General features: G+C 40.6%; 1 protein-coding gene across 10 annotated transcripts in view; it reads right to left on the bottom strand.

The window, feature by feature from the left end:
- The window catches only part of CPQ (carboxypeptidase Q), a 625,632-nt gene extending 604,451 nt beyond the window's left edge, over nt 1-21,181 (bottom strand). For 4 of the 10 annotated variants that reach the window (XR_004673002.3, XM_034966381.3, XM_055116759.2 and 1 more), the window contains exon 1: nt 20,766-21,137. The gene's annotated coding sequence lies outside the window, so the exon portion shown is untranslated. Of the gene's footprint in view, nt 1-20,765 lie in introns of all 10 variants that reach the window. The other 6 variants (XM_063606862.1, XM_063606861.1, XM_034966382.3 and 3 more) reach the window with 3 other exon arrangements.
- Nucleotides 21,182-22,080: the final 899 nt, after the last annotated feature.

Here is a 22,080-nt window from a genome sequence, read left to right as displayed (position 1 = left end):
TACCAGACGTCTTGCTAAAGAACTCTACAACCCAGAGCCCACGAAAATCATTCAAACTAGCCAAACCTAAGCCTACTTGCTTTGACTCATCCATTCCTTCCCACAAACCCCACAATAAAGGCTCTTTCCCTCACTCCTTCTGCTTCCTAACTGACCCTGGTGCTTCCCTGTGTGGTCTGCATGTCATTGTGTGCCCCCATATCATAGGAGATATGAGTAACAAATTATATTTTCCATTGGCAATTTTCTCCTAATCTCCTGGCCTCACCATATCTGAATAATAATAAAACCTACATTTAAAATATATGGATGTTGCAAATAAAAGTTATTTCCACTGGGATCGCTGGAATGTGAACCTGGAGGTACCCATTTGCCTACCATATACTGAAAGCCTGTCTTTGGAATGAAAACAAGCAAGACAAGCTAATCTAAGAGACAGAGATCATAGGAATAGAGATAAGCCCATATCATATTTGAACCCTGGAGAGCCAGGTATGCCTAAATCCAGATGCACCTATGAACTTACTAATTATGAACATCACAAATTCTCTCATTTGGTTTAATCCCATCTTGGTTGAATTACTTTTACTTGAAACCATATGTTCTGATTCAACATCTCCAAACTCATCACCTTCCCCTAAATCTTCCCTAACTCGGGATTTCCCTCTTTCTGTTAAGGAAACCATAATTGTCCCTATAATTCAGGATCAAGAGTGTAAAATCACCCATTCATTCCCCACGTATTCAATCAGTCATTAAATCTCATCATTCTGTTCTCTTGACATTCTTTCTTCTGTTCCTACCAACACATTGTTTATCACTTTCATTCATGTCTTCCTTATTTCTCTCACTTAGTAATGGTATCATATGTAACTCATCTTAATTATCCCTTCTCTGAAATCTTTTGTCTGCCCTAGCCAAATCACTCCCTTGCTCTGTTTTTTCCTTGCTTTTTCTCCCTTGCTTTTGCCTCTCCCTTTCTGCCATTCTTTACCCTGGCTCTCTACAATCGATTCAGCTCAAGCAAGATATTTTCCAGGATACTTTTACTGACCTGCCCTTTCTTTTCACAGGTCATGTTGAATGTCCTCTTCTATTGTTTCCTAGGACCCTCTGCTTACCTCCTTCAACGTACCCCACAGTCTGAGTTTAAATTATCCAGAGCATATCACTAGACTTAAAGCTTTTCAAGGGAAGCATTGCTGTCATATGGATGATCTAGCCAGTATATACTAAGAGCTTAAAAAAATGCTCTTGAGCTGCCCAAGTGAATTGTGTTTCCTTCATTCCTGTATCATCATCATTCAGCATGTGTGTGGTACAGTGGTAGCTAGATTAATGTTGCCTGTCCAGTGAAGGGCCTCCCCACCTCCAGTCTATTTGTACTTCTATCCACACAAATCACCATTTCAGATTAATCTTGGCTCACAACTTTACTTGGTGGTTAATGATTTCAACAGCATTTTCATTAGAACCTTAGGACGCCTTTACCCTTACTCCTCACCTCCTTTCTTATTCCTCAAAGGTAATTTTGAATTTTCTCTGTGTTTGCTCCAGGGTACATAATGCCATCATCTACATTCCCAAAATCATGCCACTATAAACTAAGGCTGTCTGACCTCAGCCATATCCTCTGCATTGCTGCACAACCCTTATATTTATCTTCAGTTGACACATATCAAATTCTCCACAGCAGCTGCTATGAAACTTTTCCATTCTCTTTAAGCCTCAAATTTCACTCCTATTCCCCCTCATGCTCAGAAAAAGCTCTCCTCTTCTACGTAACTGAAGAGACAATAGAATGACCATGACATGCTTTGTCTTTCTTCATCCTCACCTTAAAGTTCTTCTATCCCTTTACCTATAGAGTCATTCTGAGCTCCTGTCCCAGTGAAAGAACTGCCCACCCTCCTTTCCAAAGCCAAATTCTCTGTTCATACTGTACCAATTATCTAATTTTTCTCTTGTTCTTTTGCTCCTTCTCTTTACCAAATAGGAATGCTTAAACATCTTTGGACCAAAGAAGTATTATTTCATATTTCAATATTAGCTAGCATTTCTTGAGCATTTACAATGTGGCAAGTGTTGCTGTATTTTACATAGATCATTTTATTTAATTTTAACAATAACCTTCGATGTTCTTGACATTATATTCCCTATTTTATGGATTAGGAAACTGACACTAGTAAAAATAGAAATTTGCTCAAGGTCATACAGTTTTTTTTTAATTTATAAACTCCAACTTTTCCAAAGAATAATTTAAACTCCTTTGATTCTTCTCCAATATTGCCTTCCTCACTTCCTTTATGTTTCTACAGCATGTGTCCAAGTCCTTCACTGCTCTTCCAGTCACAGAGACTTATAATTGAGCATTTCTGTCAACAGAGATGATGACACACACACAAACACACACCTACACACACAATATTTGTTCAATAGAAGTTTAAGATGTTGAAAAAAATGAAGTCAGCCCTTAGAAGTATATAAACACATATCAGCACTGCTCTTTTCTCTTTATCTCAACTGCAATCACTTTTATAATTTTTTAAGCACAAACGGTTTACAACTGTGCAAAAGAAACTAAAGATTTTCTTAGGTTTGAAAAGTGCTCACAGCCTGGATATTTTCTTTAGTTACCTAACCTAATCCCATGGTCCACAGCTTGGCACAGTCTTAACAGTTCTCAACAGGGACAAGATCAGGCCCAGAAAGGAAAAGCATACAACAGTATCAGCTGAAACTGCTTCCCCATCAGGAAGGCCAAGGCTGACAACAGGTCAGCTGAGGAAATAAACATTTCTTCCATTGACAAGTGTTTAATTGGACATTTGGAGAATCTAATGTCATGTATGCAGATGAAAATGTTTGAGGAGTTGTTTACAGTGTAGTTTGTGCCAGACAGTCTCCAGTGCCAAGCCAGCACACAGCCTCCCATTATTCTGCTGGGCTCCACTTCTGAAGATGTTTCGGAGCTCTCTGAGCCTTGTAAATTTCCACATCCAAAGGCTCATCTGTGTTTTCAATGCAGAGTCCTTTTTCCCTTGTGAGGAGACATCAGTCCTTCCCCTGCCAATCTCTGTTATTGCCTGTCCTGGTTCAGAAATGGGTTTGGAAAAATGACTTGAAAGGTGATTACCCATTCTCTAGAAAGTTTAACATTGAGATTTTGTTTTGTTTTGTTTGAGACAGGGCTTTGCTCTGTAGCTCAGGCTGGAGTGCTGGTGTGATCTTGGCTCACTGCAGCCTCACCCTTACAGGGCTCAGGTGATCCTGCCGCCTCAGCCTCTCAAGTAGCTGGGACTATAGGAGTGCCACACCACACCCAACTAATTCTCATATTTTTTGTACAGTTGAGGTTTTGCCATGTTGCCCAGGTTAGTGTTGAACTCCCGGGCTCAAGCGATCTGCCTGCCACTCAAAGTGCTGGGATTATAGGCATGAGCCACCACACCTGGCCAAGCATTGAAGTTTTAATAATTTTTGAAAAACCAACAAAAAGGAAATGCCAGACCCCAGCTCCTTACCCCAAAACTGGGTCTTAACAGATTTAATTATTTTGAGAATTGTTTCTGTTATTCATTGACCCAGGAAAATAAAGCTTAGTAGCTCAGCTAATAGACAAGTCTACCTAATTATGCCAGCTTTAAGGATGCAGTTCTTCATTAGGAGAATAAACAAGGATATACTACAAATAAACATTGAGGAATCCATTTATCTTTAAGAACTGGACCATTAATACTCTGCCCTGAAAAATGCAATGCAGAAGAAGATGCGATTATCAAAAATTGTTACAATGTCTTCACTTTGCCCCCCTTTTATTATCACATATCTTCATCAAGAGAAATTTTTAAATGTTAAAAGTTCCAAATTGAAAATACACATTAAAAATACTGTTTATGTGTAATGTTAAGGATATTTAATTCAAGAAAAAAATAACGAACAAAAATTCTGCCACTCTTGCAAAAGACATATTAAATATAAGGACTATTATCCAAAATATACAAAGAACTCTTAAAAACTCAGCAACAAGAAAACAAACAACCCAATTAAAAAATGACCCAAAGACCTTAACAGACACCTTACCAAAGAAGATATAAAGTGGAAAATAAACATGTGAAAAGATACTTCACATCATATGTAAGCAGGGAAATGGAAAAGAAAACAAGATACCACTACAGACCCAGCAGAATGGCCCAAACCATAATACTGACAACACCAAATGCTGGTGAGGATGTGGAGCAACAGGAATGCTCACTCATTGCTGGTGAGAATGTAAAATGGTGCACCCACTTTGGAAAATAGTTTGACAGTTTCTTAAAAAACTAAACATACTCTTAACATACAATCCAGCAATGGCATTCTTTAATATTTTCCCAAAAGGGTTGAAAACATGTAAACACAAAAACCTGCACATGGATGTAAAGAGCAGCTTTATTCATAATTGCCAAAATTTGGAAGCAACCAAGATGATCTTCAGTAGGTGAACGGATAAATAAACTGTAGTACATCCAGACAATGGAATATTATTCAGAGCTAAAAAGAAATGTGCTATCAAGCCATAAAGAGACAGGGAGGAGAAGTAAATGCATATTACTCAGTGAAAGAAGCGAATCTGAAAAGACTACATACTGTATGATTCCAACTATATGACATCTTGGAAAGGGCAAAACTACAAACACAGAGAAAAGATCAGTAGTTGCCAGGAGTGAGGGGAAGGGAAGGATGAACAAGTAGAGTACAGGGGATTTTTAGGGCAATCCAAACCCATAGAAAGCACACCACCAAGAGTGAATGCTAATATAAACCATGGGCTTTGGGCGATGATGATATGTCTATATGGGTTCATCAATTGCAACGAATGTACCACTCTGGTGGGGAATGCACATGTGAGGGGCAGGCAGTGTATGGGATATTTCTACACCTTCTCAATTTTGCTATAAATCTAAAACTGCTTTTCAAAAAAAAGTAAAGTCTTTTTTAAAAAAAAGTCTGCCACTTGTTTTACATTTGATATGTTCATTTTTTACCCAATGATCTCCATTTTATAAAAAGTCACAATAAAAATACTAGCATTTCTTAACTAGTTCACTTTTCACACTGCAAAGATTGATTAATTATCTACTATGTTCAGAGCAACTGCCACTGTTTCATATATACAGAAATAAAGACTATGTCCTCTTTGGTCTCAGAAAGCTAGTGAAAGAAGAAGGCAAATGACTATCATATAAAACAAAATAAATTATTCAGTATTTATATAAAGTAAAATAAAATCACAACAAAGTATTGCGGGATTATCTCTGGAGAGAATAAGAAAAAGATAACAGAAAAGATGATATTTCAGATCAGCCTAGAAGGCTAAATTAATTTTCATAGATATTAAATTTCATAGGTATGGTAGGAAGAGAATTTTCAGTTAAAAAACAAATATGAGCAAAGGTATGAACATTTATAGTATGTTCACCAATAATGTTAAAGAGTCTAGGAAAGCTGGGAAAGCACTAGGGAGAAGTGTAAACACACACACACACACACACACACACCAAATGTATTCTCAGCTCCATTTCAGACCTACTGATTCAGAACCTACAAGAAGTTGGGTGAGACCCCCAAATCAGTATTTTCTAAATCTTCCTAGGTGATCCATTATACATTCATGAGTACAGAATACATAGAGGGATACAGTCGGTGTTATGGGCTAAATTGTGTTCCCCAAAATTCATACGTTAAAGCCCTAACCCCCAGGGCTTTGGACTGTGACTATTTGAAAATGGGGCTTTGAAAGAGGTGTTAAGGTAAAATGAGACTATCAGGGTGGGCCCTAAAAGAATCTGACTGGTGTACATATAAGAAGAGGAAACTGGAATAAACAGAGCGATATCAGGGGTGTGCATGCACAGAGAGAAGACTATGTAAGTACCTCGAGAAAAGATGGCCACGTGCAAGCCAAAAAGAGAGGCCTCGGAAGAAACCAAACATGCAGACACTTTGATCTTGGACTTCCAGCCCCCACAACCATGAGAAAATTCATTTCTGTTGTTTAACCTCCCCAGTCTGCAGGATTTTGTTGTGGTAGCACTAGCAAATACAGTAGGTACATGCACTATGAATACACCTAGAAATATACCTTAATTACAGATCTTTAAGAACTTTAAATGCCAAATTAGGAGTTTGGGATTTATTCCACAGGCAATTTTTCAAAATGTAGGTCTTCTGAGAGAGGAAGTAACATGATCCAACTTATGATCTAACTCTGAGGCAGTGTAGAGGATAAAGTGGTTTAAAATATTCTGCATGGCCGAGTCAAGAGTTAGGACTAGCGTAATGACAGCAAGGATGTGGGCAAAATTCATAGACACAACAGCCCTTGGCGACTTACTAATTCTGAAGAAAAGGATTCAGGAAAGGTGGAGAGCTAAGGGTAATCTCCCCGACTATGAGCCTGTTTTGTACCCTGTATTTCAGACACATCAAATTAACTACTATCCCTTGGACTGAGATGCCACTAACCTAAATAGAAAATACAGAAAAAGCATGTTTGGAAATGAAATGAATGAAGTGAAAACCAGATAATGGAAATCAGAAAGAAGTAAAGTGTAGAGATGAAGATCTCATGTGTATAGAAAGATTATTAAAGCCGTAGGGTAAAGAGCACTGCCCACACTTCCAATTTCAGTACCAACATGTAAAGAACTCGGAAGTCAGCACTCATGTCCTTACAATAATGAAACAAAACAAAGTGAAAACCAGTGACTTCCCTTGGATGCCCCACAGAACTGAAGTTGCAGGGCAAACTACCACCCTAAAATCTGGAGAGACAGGCAAATCCAGAGAGTCACAGCCAAGATCTACTCACCTGGAACAGAAGCTGCTGGAACCACAAAATGGTAGGAACTCTGAAATGCTAATTTTGACAAATTACTGGAGGCTGAGTATAGACTAAAATGAGAGTGAAAAACACCTAGGGCCATAGTCTTTGTAGGGAAGATAACCACAAATTTGGGTAATTACAAGACAACTACCACAAAAGAGCAAAGACAGAAGGGAAACTAAAGTACCAATGGATAATAATAGTGGCTAATACTAACTGAGCATTTACCATGTGGCAGGTCTATCTTAAAGGTTTACATTTCCTAACCCTTACAACAACCCCATATGGCGGTGCATTTATTTCCTATTTCTGCTGTAACAAAATACCACAAATTTGGTATCTGAATACAAATTTATTATTTTGCAGTTCTTTAGGTCAGAAGTCTGACACTGTATGCATCACGTAAAAGCAAGGTATTGGCAGGGCTGCATCCCTTTCTGGAAGCTTTAGGAGAGAATCTATTTCCAGTTTCTAGTGGCCACCCACATTCCTTGGCTCGTGGCCACCCACATTCCTTGGCTCATGGCCCCCTTCCTCCATCTTCAAAGCCAGTGGCACTGTCTCTCTTTGAACATTCTTCCATAATCACATCTTCCTAACTCTCTGACTTCTTCTGCTTCACTCTTCCACTTTTGAAGACCTTTGTGATTACATTGGGCCCACCAGGATAATCCAGCATAATTTCCTATTTTAAGGCCAGATGATTAATAATGTTAATTCTATCTGCAACCTTAATTCCCCTTTGCAATGTAACCTAACATGCACAGTTTCAGGGATTAAGATATGGACACCGTAGGGGGTGGTAGGGAAGACAGTATTCTGCCCACTGCAGACAGTTATAATTTTTATCCCAATTTTATGGATGAAGAAATGGAGGTATAAAGAGTATATGTGTTTGGCCCAAAGTCACATAGGTGATGGTGGTAGACCTCAAATTTGAACTCAGGACAATGACTTCAAAGCCCATGTTCTTAACCATTAAGCCACAGGAAATGCAAGGTGCCAGTGAGTTATTAGTTTAAGTTGTAAACCCTAAAATTTGGACTGAGTAGGCAATGAAATGAAGTCAGAATAATGCTGATTTCCATGATGTACCTTCTGCTTCTCAAAGAACTTAGTTGGTGTTTATGATACCTCCAGCCACTTTCTAACCTTCCTTTGGTCCCTGATTTTCTTTAAGCTTTAGCTCAAAAAAGCTAATGAAAAGAAAAACCCTACAAAAGAATAGCCAGGTGTTTTAGATGGTAAATTTTGGTATACAATACATATGGCATTAATGATTTAAAATACTCAAATGTAACAAATACAGCCTCAGATTAGTTATGAATAACATAGATCCAATGTATTTTGATAATGAAAAAAGAATCTCAAAATGATGCTCTGGGCACAAAAGAGACATACGTATATAAACGTGGAAGATGAATTATATGAGCTACTTCACAGCATTATGAAAGGAGAGAGGTATGTTTTCTTTTCATCATCTCAACCTGTTAAAAGCTAGCTGGAAACAGGGGCTAAACCAGAGGGCTAAGGCACAAGGCCAGTAAGAGTAAGAAGGACTCTGGAATTCACTAAAGTCTTCATTTAAGGCTTTTGGGTTTTGTTGTTGTTGTTGTTTTGTTTTGTTTTTTACAATGTCTCATAAATGTTATAAGAGGATGTGAATTTTCTGTAAACATGTAGGCATGACATCAGCAAGATGGCAGAATAGGAAGTCCCAGGCTTCACTTGGCTTCACTTCCCTCTACAGAAAGTCCAACAAGCAACAATCCAAAGACAAGAACACTTTTGTGAAAACTTACAAACTTGAGAAAGAAACGGAGACAGCTGAATGAATAGGCCACTGAATCAAATAAAAACCACATTAGAAGAGGAACAATCTCACGTTGACTACACTGCCCCTCCTGCTCCCCCAGATCAGCATGGTGACACACAGAGAGAGGATATTTTTTTTTTGAGACAGAGTCCCACTCTGTTGCCCCAGCTGAAGTGCAGTGGCACAATCTCGGTTCACTGCAACCTCTGCCTCCTGGGTTCAAGTGATTCTCCTGCCTCAGCCTCCTGAGTAGCTGGGATTACGGGCGCACACCACCACGTCCAGCTAATTTTTGTATTTTTAGTAGAGACGGGGTTTCACCATGTTTGCCAGGATGGTCTCAATCTCCTGACCTCGTAATCCACCCACCTCGGCCTCCCAAAGTGCTGGGATTACAGGCGTGAGCCACTGTGCCCAGCCAAGAGGATCTTTTTAACTGGGCCCATACAGTAAAAAAAAAAAAAAAAAAAAAGGTAACCAGAGTTTCTAGACATCCAGCTCCCTAGCATTCTGAGACACTTCCCAGAAAGCCCACTCCCATCTGACCTCATGGGGAATACTGGCAGTAATGACATGGCTAGACCTCCTGGGTTAGGTATAAACAAAGAAAGGAGGCAGAGCTCACAGGGACCAGTGTGCAAATTTTGGTGATGGCTCTATGTTCCTCCCAGTGGTGGTGCACAATCAGAGATACCAGCCAATGGTATGGCTCACTTGCAAAGCCAAGTTCACTGTTCACAGAAACATGATGAGAAGGTCAGCCTGCTTTGAGTCTTTAGATGGCCAGCCTCAGAGGCGACCCCAATGCCTTACCCAGGCGGGAGATGTGGAGATGACCATCACAGGGCATTTCTGTGGATCATAGGGGTTGGAATTGCCTGACGCAGAAATCCAAAGAGTGACTCAATCCAGACTCAGAGCCCACTCTAAGGCCCTGCCCAGAGACAGGCAATCCTCAACTGTGCAGTTCTATGCAGCATATACTCCAGACCCCATCCATCCTGAGCAGCAACTCCACCTAAACTCAGAGTCCAGCCTGCAGCCCTGCTCAACTGTTGAACCAAAAAAGTAGTACCACCCAGCCAGGAAGTACACCCTACAACCTTGTCCAATCAGAAATTATATCAGAGCTCAGCCAGTGGTTTCCCCGAAGCATGGGAGCCGAGCCAGCAGCCCCATCAGACCTCAGAGCAAAGGCAGCACCCAGCCAACTATAGCAAGCTCTGCCTGCATGGGGTCATTACCACCTGACCCAACTAGAATCACAGCCTAGACTAAGAAGTAAAGGTCAATCCCTGACAAAGAATACCTGTAAAGACCAGAAAAGCAAGCTGTTGGGGCTGGATGCAGTGGCTTATGCTTGTTATTCCAGCATTTTGGGAGGCCAAGGTAAGTAGATCACTTGAGCCCAGGAGTTCAAGACCAGCCTGGACAACATGGTGAAACCCCTCTCTACAAAAAATACAAAAAGTAGCCAGGCATGGTGGCAAACACCTGTGGTCCCAACTACTCAAGAGGCTGAGGTGGGAGAATCTTATGAGCCCAGGAGGTCAAGGCTGCAGTGAGCTGTCATTATACCACTGCACTCAGGAGGAAGCTGTCTCTTCAAATGTGCAGACACCAATGCTAGAACACAAGGATTACAAATATAGACGGTCCCCAATTTATGATGGTTCAACTTACAACTATACAACTTTATAACGGACTTATCAGGATATAACCCCATTGTAAGTCAAGGAGCATCTGCACTTATGATGGTTCAACTCATAATTTTTTGACATTACAATTGGTTTACTGGGGTATTAAACACATTTCTTACTTACAAAGTTTTGAAATTACTATGGGTTTAATAGGACATAAGCCCATTGTAAGTCAAAGGGCATCTGTAATCATCAAAAGAAACTAACAAAGTTCCAATAACAGACTAAAAAATGAAGATCTATAAAGTGGCAGAAAAAAGATTCAGAAAAATCCTTGTAAAGCAGTTCAGTGAACTACAAGAATATATGGATATAAAATTAAATGAAATTTGAAAAACAATACACAAAACGAGAATATAGAAGAAGTAGAAACAATAAAAAAGAAACCCAAGAGATAAAGAATACAATGACTTAATTGAAAAATGCAATAGAAATCTTCAACAGCAGACTCAATTAAGCAGCAGAATCAATGAGCTAAATACAGAATATTTGAAATTATTCATCAGAGGAGCAAAAAGAAAAAAGAATGGAAAAGATGAAGAAAACCTACAAGAATTATGTGACACAATCACAGTCAAGGGAACTAATCTTCACATAATTTCAGAAGACGAAGAGAGAGAAAAATGGCCAGAAAGTATATTTTAAAAGGAAACAGAAAAAATAACCCTAAAATTCATAGGGAATTTTAAAAAATCACCAAGATGATCTTAAATAAAACAAACAAAGCTGGAGGCATCACACTGCCTGATATCAAACTATATTGCAAAGCCATTAAAAAATCATTGAGGAGAAAGGATACCTGCCTAAACAGGGTTTTAATGCAGCTGAACATGCTGTATTCTGGGGGGAAAAAAAAAAGCCACAAAGGACATTTATTAGTAAGGAAGAGAAGTGAGCACCAAGATTTAAGGTAGGAAGGCATAGGCTAACTACTGTTTCATGCAAATGCAGTCAGGTTTATGGTCAGGACTGTCATCTATAAAGCTGCTAACCTCCAAGCCTTGATGGAAAAAGATAAACATCAGCTACCAGTCTTTTGGCTTAAACAAGAACTATTTTTCTGGATTGGTTCCACTGATGCTTTTTCTCTGAAGTCAGAAAGTATCTTGCTGGTAAGGGAATGCCTTTTAAAATTATTTTCATATTAGACAATGCCCCTGGCCACCTAGAACCCCATGAGTTCAACATCAAAGACATCCAAGGGTCCTACTTGCCCCCAAATGCAACCTCTCTAATCATCCTCTAGATTAGGGGATCATAAGGACCTTGAAGGCTCATTATACACAGCACTCTATGGAAAGGATGTCAGTGCTATGTTAGAGAACCCCGATAGAGAGAACATCATGAAAGCCTAGAAGGATTACCCCATTAAGACACCATCATTGTTATGGAAAAAGCTGTGAAAGCCATCAAGCCAACAATAAGTTCCTGCAGGAGAAAACTGTGCCCAGCTGTTGTGTATGACTTCACAGGGTTTATGACAAAGCCAATTCAAGGAAATAATGAAAGCGATTGTAAATATAGTGGGAAAAAAGGTGGTGAATGAAGGTGTCAAGATATGAATCTTGGAGAAATTCAAGAGCTAATAGACACTACACACCAGAGGAATTGACAGAAGACAACTTGACGGAGTGCTTCTGAACCAGTGCCTTATGATGATGAGGAGGATATAAAAGTACCAAAAAGCAAATTAACATCAGACAATCTGGCAGAAGCGTTCTGATTATTTAAGACTGCATTTGACTTCTTTTATGACATGAACGCTTCTATGATATGGGCACTGAAGCTAATGCAAATAGCAGAAGAAAGACTGATACTGTATAGAAACATTTTAAGATAAACTTTACAACATTTTTAGAAAGAGAAAAGTAGCCATACAGAAATTATTATGTATTTCCAGAAAGTTACACCAAGTGGGCCTGCCTCTCCTCCCTCCCCTTTCACCTCCTCCGCTTCTTCCACCTCTGCCACCCCTAAGACAGCAAGACCAATCCCTTCTCTTCCTCCTCCTCCTCCGCCTACTCAACATAAAGATGACAAGAGTGAAGACCTTTATGGTGATTCACTTCCACTTAATAAATAGTAAATATATTTTCTCTCCCTTAGGATTTTCTCAATAAAATTTTCTTTTCTCTACCTTACTCTATTGTAAGCAGATAGTATATATTACATGTAACATACAAAATATGTGTTAATTGGCTATTTATGTTACTGGTAAGGCTTCCAGTCAACAGTTGGCTATTAGTAGTTAAGTTCTGGGGGAATCAAAAGTTATACTAGAATTTTCAACTGTAGAGGGAGTCAGCACCGCTAAGCCCCGCATTGCTCAAGGATGAACTGTATAAGGAACTCAAACAACTCAATAGCAAGAAAACAAGCAACCTGATTAAAAAATGGACAAAGAGCCTGAACAGACAATTCTCAAAAGACATACAAATGGCCAACAGATATATTTAAAAATGCTCAACATCATTAATTATCAAAGAAATGCAAATCAAAACTGCAATGAGACTATCTCACCCCAGTTAGAATGGCTATTATGAAAAAGACAGAAAATGACAAATGTACTAGCCACTGTGGCTCACTCCTGTAATCCAGCACTTTGGGAGGCCGAGGAGAGTAGATTGCTTGAGCTCAGGAGTTTGAGACCAGTCTGGGCAACATGGCGAAACTCCTTCTCTACAAATATACAAAAATTAGCCAGGCCCAGTGGCACACTTGTAGTCCCAGTTACCTAGGAGGCTGAGGAGGGAGGATGGCTTGAGCCTGGGAGGCAGAGGTTGCAGTGAGCCGAGATCACGCCCCTGTACTCCAGCCTGAGCAAAAGAACCAGATCCTGCCTCAAAAACAAAATTCTGGGGCCGGGCGCGGTGGCTCAGGCCTGTAATCCCAGGACTTTGGGAGGCTGAGGCGGGCGGATCACGAGGTCAGGAGATTGAGACAATCCTGGCTAACAAAGTGAAACCCTGTCTCTACTAAAAATACAAAAAAAATTAGCCGGGCATGGTGGCGGGCACCTGTAGTCCCAGCTACTCAGGAGGCTGAGGCAGGAGAATGGCGTGAACCCGGGAGGCGGAGCTTGCAGTGAGCCGAGATGGCGCCACTGCACTCCAGCTTGGGCGACAGAGCAAGACTCCGTCTCAAACAAACAAACAAAAATTCTGATGACAATGTGAAGTAAAGGAAACTCTTATACATTGTTGATGGGAATGTAAATTAGTATAGCCATTACAGAAAACTTCATGGAGGGTCCTCAAAAAAACTAAAGATAGAACTATCATATGATCCACCAATCCCACTTCTAAGTACATAGCCAAAGATTTGAAATAATTATATTAAAGAGATATATGCAATCCCATGTTCACTGCAGCACTATTCACAATAGCCAAATTATAGAATCAACCGAAGTGTCCATCAACAGATAAATGGCTAAAGAATAGGTGGTATATATGCACAATGAAATACTATTCTGCCTTTAAAAATGAGGAAATTCTGTCATTTGTGACAACATGGATGAAGCTGCAGGACATTATGCTAAATGCAATAAGCCAGACATAGGCACAGAAAGACAAATACCACATGATCTCACTTCTACGTGGAATCTAAAACAACAGAACTAAGAAGCGTAGAGTAGAATGGTGCTTACCAAAGTCTGAGGGGTTGGGGAAAATGAGGAACGCCAAAGGGTTCAAAGTTTCAATTAAACAAGAGGAATAAATTTTTTGAGATTATATTGTCAGCATGATGACTATAGTTAATTATACTGTGTTGTATATTTCAAAATTGCTAAGAGAGCAAATTTCAAATATTTTCACCACAAAAATGATAAGTATTTAAGGTGATGGGTATGTTTATTAGCTTGATTTAATCATTCCACATTGTATGGAAGGTTGTATTATGACATATATCAACATTACTTTGTATTTCATAAATATATACAACCATAATTTGCCAATTTACAGTAAAATAAAAAAGAACTTATTAATGCAAAAAAGGAGACATATATACATACATATACCCCATATATATCCCAATATATATCATGTACATATATATTCATACATAATTTTTTGATTAATAATAAAATATACTATTAAATGTTCCATATCCCTATTCACTCATAAATTATATTATTCAACCTCATTAGTTATATTATTCAAATCTTGTGTATTACCATTTGACTTTGTCTACTTGATTTGTCATGTAAAACAACAGATCTAAAGTGTCCTACAAATAGCTTCGCTTATTTCTCATAGTTCTAATCATTAGTTTTATATGTTTTAAAGATATGCATTTTTAAATGTTTGATGCATAAAGAGTCACAACTACCTCTTCTTCCTTACAAAGATTATCTTTTGTCAGTACAGAAAAACTCTGGGTCTAATATAACGGTCTTTGCTTTGAAATATACTTGGTTTCATTTTAATACTGATGTAGAATTCAAGGACCATAAGAGTTTCTAGTTTTCTTACCCTGGCTCACTATATTGGTGAATTTACATTTATGACTTTCTTGTGGTCTAACTGTCAGACTCAAGGCAGTGCCAGCGCTGGGCTTCTCTCTCCATTTCCCAGCTGAGTTTTGCCCCATCCAATGGCGTACCTGTTAGGTGCTTGGTAAACAGTAAAGGTAGCTGAATGGATTTAGCTGCAAGTCATGATGTCCATTGTATTTTAAAAGGTCTCTAACAATTAGAGGATCCAGCTCCAGATCCCCATCTTCATATTCAATACCCAAGTCAGAAAAATCTTCATATATGATAAATATAGATGTAGGCTACTGGAGATGTATCTTGCTTTAAGTCAACCCCATATTTGAAAATCTGGATTTATTCAGATAATATATCAAGGAGTGACTGATTGTTCATTTTATAAAGGGATTATTTGCCTCATAAAAAATTTAATCATAACACTTTGGATATTGTGGACTCCCCTACTGCACTGAAAGTGTCATTTGATTTACGTAGATAACACTCTATGCACAACTCTTCATGAACATCCCTATTGTATATAGCATAATCAGTGCTAAGGATACTTTCACATCACTGCCTGTCTCCCCAGAGATCTTGGCTCTTTTGGTCTTCAAATACCATCTGCTTTACTTTTACATTTATGTGTTATGATATGATAAGGGAAGGAGGCACACTGCCGAAGGCCAAGGTTCCAAGGTAAGGCAAGGCATTGATACAATGGACAAAGCAATGGACCCAAAGTCAGAAGGCTCTGAGTCCCTGCCAGCCACGGGATCTGAGCCATCTGAGCCATGAAACAAACTGCAGCCTCCTTCATGCCAGATTTTAAGTTTATAAAGAAAGATAATAATGCCTGGCTGCACCTGCTTCCTAGGTTCTTGTAACAATCAAATATAAAATTGCTTTTTAAATATAAGGCGCTATGCGAATCTTTTTTCCAGTGAAGTCTAATACCACTATATCAAGAGAACACTGCGTTGATCTGCCTTTTTCTTTAACACCTGTTTGTCATAGAATTCCTTAAATTCTCTGAAAAATTTCTCCGAATCATTACCCTTTTCATTTTTATCTTATTTTCCCTGTTACTCTTTGCTTAGTTCAAAGTCTCCAAACACTTTCTCTGCAAAATGAGATCAAGCCCTCTGCCCAGCACCCACACCTGTTTGTCTCTTCCTGACAAACTGAATAAGATGAGGAATCAAAGCTTGCGATATCTTACCATTAAAGAAGTACAGTTATTTGGAAGTGCCAGCTCAAATTTCTTCTCTGTATTTCATATCTGCCTATACCTGTGTCTTCAGAAACCACTGCTTTCTGCAACACTCCTGCCATTTCCTTATCTTTGTTCCTTTGAATGACTCTGGTCTGTATTTCTCTTTTTCAGTTTCTCCTGGCAGCTTATAATAACTCCTCATTGTTTGAGTCTCCAATCTTTTTTCCTTCACTGGCACTTACATAAGAATCAGAGTTCTCTAAGAACTTGCCTGAAATATAATGTAATGGTCATTAGATAAGCATGATGTATTTTTTAAGTGAGTTATTAAATTGATGTGTCTTTTTAGACTGAGGCCCTATTGTAATGTTTGGCCAAGGTCTTGACTGTGTGACATCACAGCACAGCTACAGAAAAGGCTATATCCTGGGATCTCCACCCAGATGTTCCACAGCTACCTCTGCTCACTCACCGTCTTTCTCCCGAAACTTCTTCCTCACCTTATATTTCTTACCCTCATTAGTGGCATCTCCACTCACCCAGTTAAGCAATTCCAAAACCTCAGATTATTTTCAAACATATTTCCCATATCCAGCTAGTCATTAATCCTGCTCTGTCTTCAAATAGTCTCTCAAACCTATCTTAGTTTAGATCCTTATCCTATTTCATTAGACCTATGGCAATAGCATCTTCATTTTCCTGTGGCCTTCTGGCTCTTCCTTCCCCAGTTCTTCTGAAACATTATTACTTTGGCTATTTTCTAAGGAAAATCCAATCATATCATTCCTCTGTTTAAAATTCAGCTTAAAAATGCTGAAAAGAGCCAGGCACGGTGGCTCATGCCTGTAATCCCAACACTTTGGGAGGCCAAGGCAGGCAGATAGCTTGAAGCCAGAAGGTCGAGATCAACCTGGCCCACATGGCAAAGTCCCGTCTCTACTAAAAATAAAAAAATTAGCCAGGCTGTAGTGGTGTGCGCCTGTAGTCCCAGCTACTTGGGAGGCTGAGGCAGGAGAATCACCTGAACCGGGAGGCGGAAGTCGCAGTGAGATCTTGCCACGGCACTCCAGCCTGGGTGACAGAGAGAGGCCTTGTCTCAAAACAAAACAAAACAAAACAAAAATAATGCTGAAAAGGATTATCTAGACTGTGATAAAGTTTAAATAACATGACATTCAAGGACCATCACTGTCTGGCCCTAACCTTACCACACCTCCCTACCACAGCCACACTGAACTCCCATCTCCTGAAGAATGCCATGTTCATACTTGCCTCCTTTTCCTTGCTCTTGTTGTTCTCCATTCTTGGAATACCCTTCTCCCTCTGCTTGGTCTTTAGGCTTTAAAACACAGTTCAAAATTCACCTTCTCTGCAAAGTCTTCCTGAGTTCCAATCATACCTCTTTCCTGGAAGAGTGAGTGGCCACTACTTCCACATTACCCTGTGGTGCAATTGTTTGCAGATGGGTCACTCTCCTATTTAGATTTGTTCTCATTCATCTTTATCTGTCACATAGTATACACTCAATAAATGGTTATTGAAATTAATATTTTCTGAATAAAATAACTAAAGTAAAATTCCACAGATCCACAAGTACATCCCTCCAAATACTTTGCTGCATTAAAGAAAAGGGCCCAGGAATAAAGAGAAAGAACTAATAATGTGACTGTAACAAACACATGAATGGGTTGTTTGTTTTTAAAACCTAAGTGGTTTAGGGAGGGTAGGGGAGAAGAAAGTACATTTTAAAGCTCTAGCTGCAGGGCAAGTAATAAAAATTGTTGCTTTAATGTTTTTTTCATAATATTGTGAGCAATGGGAAGGTCTATTCCATCACACCAGCCTTCGGGGCAGAAAGTTTCAGCCTCCTGAGCTAAATCAAACTGGCATCAGCTCTTAGTTTTTCAGGCAGCCACAACTGGTCTCTGCTTTCCATGGGGCTAAACTTGGCTGACGAAAAAGAAACAAAATAATTTCCCACTTATTTTATGGGCCTCTCTTTTCGTCTTTTGCTCTCATCAATTAATTATAAGGGTTCTGGAAACCCATCCTGCATTCTTGTCTCTGGATTACACAGATGTAGGCATTGTTCTTTGTCTATACTAGGGGTTGTTGGTCTTATAAAGAAAGAGGTTGGGAGGCAGTGCCTTACCAAGGGCACAAAGCTAGTCCAAGAAACAACACTGCTTGGCACTCATGGTTCAAAGCCCTTAAGTGCCATTCACTGATGGCAGCTGTCGATGTCACTCATTTTATATTCCCTAAATTGGTAAGTCTGAACACATTTAAAATTAAGATGCATGGGCACCTAGGTCAAAGTATCAGAGTCTCCTGGAATCTCAATGGAATTCAATAATTTTCAAAATGATAAAACAACCAACTCCCCTACAATTCAGTCTTCATCATTTCATCCTGTGCTCTCATTCTAAATTCATTTACCCAAATAACCCAGGGTTTGTATATATGCTTGAACACACACAGAGACCACATTCTTCAAAGTCACACAGTTTTTCCTGGCAGGATTGTCTTGTTTCTGGGAGAAACCCTGTTTCCATCTGCTTGAGTTTTGAGTCCTAACTCTCCCATTTTCCATGTACTGTTTCTAGTTAAGAAGATCAAATAGGACTTACCATAGTATCTAGCTCTTAGATATATAGTGATGATTAAATGGGGCAATATAAGTAAAAAGGTTAAATATAACAGTGCCTGGTGTATGGTCAGTGCCCCATAAATATCAGCTTTGTAACATTCCATGCCTGTATGACACATGACCTCATTGGGAAAACAGTGTGAGAAAGTTGGCCCTTTTCACCAAGCAACATGTGTATTCCACTTCTCCTTATAAACTTGAATTCACTGAAGTAGGTAACATTAATTTCATTTTGCTTAACACATTTGGAACTTTGTGTTTGTTAAATGTAGCATGCAAAAATATTTAAATATGTATGTATAATGACTTTTGAAGTGCCTTTAAAAAATCTCCAAGGTCCTTCCAGCTCCAAAATGTGATCTATGATAACTAATCTCAAATGCATGCGAAGAAATAGTGATGCAGTTCCCCAGATATACTGGGAATATATGGCATTGTCAGACTGGGTTGCACTGGAAAAAAGTCAGACCCAGGACCAGAGCCTGTGACAATGTAGAAGAAAATCTTACCCTCCTTTCTCCCCACCAGCCTAGGGTTTATTACACTTATCTTGAGCTCCCAGGCTTTCTTGTTGCAGATGTGGAGAAGAAAGGAAATGAGCTGTAAACAGCAGAGAAGAGAGCAGAGACAAAATGCTATGGGAGGTGAAGTAAGCAGAACTCCATGAAATCATCTGTAATTTCACCTTCTAACCCTGATACAAAAGAATCCCAGAGGTTTAACTCAGGCAGGGTTCCTAGCTAAACATCTTCATTTTGGAGATTAAGAAATTAAAACCTAAAGAGATCAAGTGGCAAGTCCAAGGTCATCCAGCTCTTCTGGAACCTGGACCTGGCAAGTAAGAACGGATGCAGTGACCAACTGTATTAAAGCTATGTGCTAAGCCTATTTGTTTACAAACAAATAAGTGTCTTTCTGGGCCTTATGTAGCCTTCTTCAGTCACCTGCAAATCAGCCAGCATCTGTCTCAGGAAAACAGACAAGATTCTTAACAACTCTGAATTCAAAAGAAAAGCCTGGTTTTACAAACAAGTCAGAGTCATATGGTTCTGCCTTCAGAGTCACCCTTATCTTTAAGAAATACATGAAATAATATTACAGTGACAATGATTCTTTAAACGTCCAAAGTAGAAGTGAACAAAACACAAGCAAGAAAAAACCTAGGCATATTTTGTTTTAAGCAAACACATATAGCCAAGTCCAACAAAAATGGAAATACCAGGGGGCGTTTCCAGAGACTATTTGAACAGCATAGAACTCTTTTTAAGTGGTCCCAATCAGAATGCCTCCATTTGCAAAAGTGCGACATTCACACAACTTTTTGGAAAGCTATCAAAAAACAGGAGTTGTAAGCCTGCGTCTCCACTGCTTCCACTTCACACACCTTTATTTTCACTCATGCACTGATTCATTCAGCTGTATCTCCTATGCACTCATTTATTCACTTACTCATTTGTTAATTCACTCAGTTCTACGGCATAGGTACTCATTCAATTACTTATTGAGTAGCTCTGAGTCCTAAGTCAGATGGGACTTTGCCCTCATGGAACTTCGATTCTAGGAGAGTCCAGTAGCAGAAACTAGACGCATCAAAAGCGAAAGTACACGGTAAAATGCGAAAGGAACCCCAAAAGAACTGCATAAGGCATATTGGAGGCTCAGGGGGACCAGGATTGTTTGCAGATGGGGGATGAAGGGGGCGGCTTGGGGCTGAGCCCTGGAGCTGAGGGGAAGTGAAACCGTGTTGGGAAGGACGGCTGAGGGCCGTGCTCGCTGCTGTCCCGCAGCATCCTCCACCACCCCCACGTCACAGCTTCCCCATTTCTAGGCTCGGTGACTCCACTGTCACCGAAGGGGCAGCCACAGGCTCCCAACCCGTCGCTCCCCAGCCGGGTCCTCCCGTCACGCCCCCGAATGAGCGATGCTGGCAGTCTGTCCCCCTCTGCCCCCGCCCCTGGCCTGCTCCAGCCTCAGCCCGCCCGACCGCCGCGGGTAGGAGCCTCGGCCCAGCCGCCCGCGGGCACTGCCAGTTCGGCTGCAAACACACCTGATAGGGCGGCTCTGACGGCGGCGACGGAGGCGGCTCCCAGGACTAAGCTCGCGGCCTAGCCTTACGGTGGCGGCGGCCACACCCCTGACCGGGCTGGGGCCCTCCGCGCCGCCCCGTGACTACAGCCCTGCTTGCCGGCCAGGCCGCGGGGCCGAGAGGCGGGGCAAAGACCTGACTCGGGGGGCCGGGGCGGGCGCTGGGTTCGGGCTGGGCGCCACCTCCGGAACGCCTGGGGGGTTCTCACTCGCCCTCCAAGGGCGACCTCAGGGCCACAGATCGGCCGGAAGGCTTCTCAGCTTCTGGGCTGTGGCTCCTGTTAGAAAATTGAGTGTCGCCCTGGGTCCCGAGCCCCTAGGCCTGCCTCCTTCGTGCAGGGGCGTCGCCTCCAGACTGGGTGGTGCGCAGGCCAGGGCCGCGTGCTTTTCAGAAGCGCAGCCTCAGGCGAGGCGGGCGGCAGGGGCCTGAGAAGGCTCATGGCTTGGCAGAAGGGTCCTGTGCTTCAGTGGGTGCCCGTGCAGGTGGAGAAGGACGGGGCTGCGAAGCTGAAAGGAAAACGTGAAAGGTTTTTGTGTGTCTCTGAGCCTGAGTAAAGGCCCTGCTTTCTGAGCTGTCAAACGCCTCCCAAAGGGAAGAGATTATTAAACCGTTTTCCCACCCTGCCAGGTGTAGGATTGTTAGGCGGTGATGATGGAAGGCAGAGGAGATGACCCGAACTGAGAGATCAGAAAAAGTGTTTTCTCTTTCGTTTGTGCCTTAATTATATGAGGGTGCCCAAGAAGAAAGGAGACTCATCTGATTACCCGGTGTGGCTTATCTCAACAAGTCACACGCATTCTGGTCACAGAGTATGTGCTCAGTGTTTTCAATGCTTTATGTTTTGATAAGTGCAAATTCCTTTGTTTAACGAAACTCTTATCAAATACAAACAGTTATCTTTGTGAAACACTGAGCAGTTCCAGTCTCTCCTCTTAACTTAAAAAACCAAACAGAACTTTTAATTAGAAAAGAAAGAATAAGCACATGCCTACTGGGAAAAAAAAATACCATAAAATGTGCAAAGTCCACTCACCTTCGGTTAACAGTCCCTCTAAACCTTACTAGTCCTGTTGCCCACTGAAACAAGTGTGAACTCTGAGGCATTGGAGGGTCCACATAAACATGGCCCTGGCCCACCTTTCCAGAATCATCTCTCGGATGCCATATCTAACCCCACTGAATTACTTTTTTCTCAAACTATCAAGGGTAAAAGACAAGTTTTTATTATTTCTAATCTGACATGGACCATTATTTCTGTAAAATACAAATCAAAACC

Source organism: Pan paniscus, chromosome 7 (genome assembly GCF_029289425.2).
Source record: "Pan paniscus chromosome 7, NHGRI_mPanPan1-v2.0_pri, whole genome shotgun sequence".
Taxonomy (NCBI): domain Eukaryota; kingdom Metazoa; phylum Chordata; class Mammalia; order Primates; family Hominidae; genus Pan; species Pan paniscus.
Note: the sequence above shows the minus strand (reverse complement) of the source record. Positions and strands in the feature narration are given on the sequence as shown.